The sequence below is a fragment of the Protobothrops mucrosquamatus genome, unplaced genomic scaffold, assembly GCF_001527695.2.
Source record: "Protobothrops mucrosquamatus isolate PMUCROS unplaced genomic scaffold, P.Mucros_1.0 scaffold32376, whole genome shotgun sequence".
NCBI lineage: Eukaryota > Metazoa > Chordata > Lepidosauria > Squamata > Viperidae > Protobothrops > Protobothrops mucrosquamatus.
In genome coordinates this window covers 357-1546 of record NW_015418114.1, presented here as the reverse complement: position 1 = coordinate 1546, position 1190 = coordinate 357, and the positions used below count along the sequence as shown (strand labels likewise).

General features: G+C 50.8%; 1 non-coding gene across 1 annotated transcript; it reads right to left on the bottom strand.

Annotated features, from left to right (window-relative positions):
- Nucleotides 1-613: 613 nt before the first annotated feature.
- On the bottom strand, nucleotides 614-686 carry TRNAV-CAC. The gene has a single exon. It is a non-coding gene; the product is annotated as a tRNA-Val (tRNA).
- Between the last annotated feature and the right edge of the window lie 504 nt (nucleotides 687-1190).

Genomic DNA, 1190 nt, shown 5'->3' with positions numbered 1-1190 from the left:
TTGAACCCCTCCTGAAGTTGCTGAAAAACCCTGATTCCTTTTAGAGCAGTGGTTCTCAACCTGTGGGTCGGGACCCCATTTGGGGTCCATCGACCATTTCACGGGGGTCGCCAAGCAAGGCTGTCCGCCATTTTTTTTGTCCGCCATTTTTTTTGTCCGCCATTTTTCCCCCTTTTCCGGCGGGTGCCTTACCTCCCTTAGGCTGGGCCAGCTGGTGGTCGGCCTGCTCCGTCTCTGCCGCTTGCCAGCTACGCCTCGGCCGGCGCAGGGGGTGGAACCACGCATGCGTGGCGCTCCCGGGCAGGGAAAGTCCTCGACGTACGACTGGTTGGGTAGTCCTTGACTTACGACCGGTTTAGTCCTCGACTTACGACCGGTTTAGTCCTCAACTTACGACCGGTTTAGTCCTCGACTTACGACCGGTTGGGGTCGCGGCATTAAAAGCGTTGAGAACCACTGTTTTAGAGGAATCATTGTGGTTTAGCGAAGTTTACAATGCAGCATAGGTACGCGCCAACTTGAAATAATGATTCCTCTCGTTATTTTGACGGCGCATCATTCTAAGTTAGGGAAAGGTTAGAAATAAGGGGAAAAGAAAAAAAATGCAAGGGGCTGTTTCTGCCCGGTTTCGAACCGGGGACCTTTCGCGTGTGAGGCGAACGTGATAACCACTACACTACAGAAACGCCGGCGTGACTGCAAGTCTCCTTTCCGGCTTGCCATGCCTGCGTCTGCGCGCTGGCACCCTCGTCGCGGCAGCGGAGATCAGCCTGGAAAAATGCCCGGGGATATTCGGACTCCGGTTCCTCTGCTGAAACGGAAAATTTCCGGATGCCTTCGGAATAATCCACCGGGGACGGAGTGCTGGGCTGCCATGCACCCCTTCAAAAATAAGATGCAAGATCCAAAGGGTGCAGTTTTGCTGGGAGAAGTTTGGACAAAGCAGTTATGCAGGATGGACCTCCAAGGTCCCTTCCAGCCCTTATGACTCTATGATTCTACCGGGGGAGGGGGGGAGGAGGGGTAGAGAATTAGCTGCTAGGATCTGTGAAGGCTGCGCCAGGTCCATCCAAAATGTGTTTGTTTTAAACTGACGTGTTTTCTATTTATTTATAAAAAAAAAAAAATTGATTTATATTGATAGGATTCATCTTGTTTTATATTTATATCGGATATATTTACGTTTATAT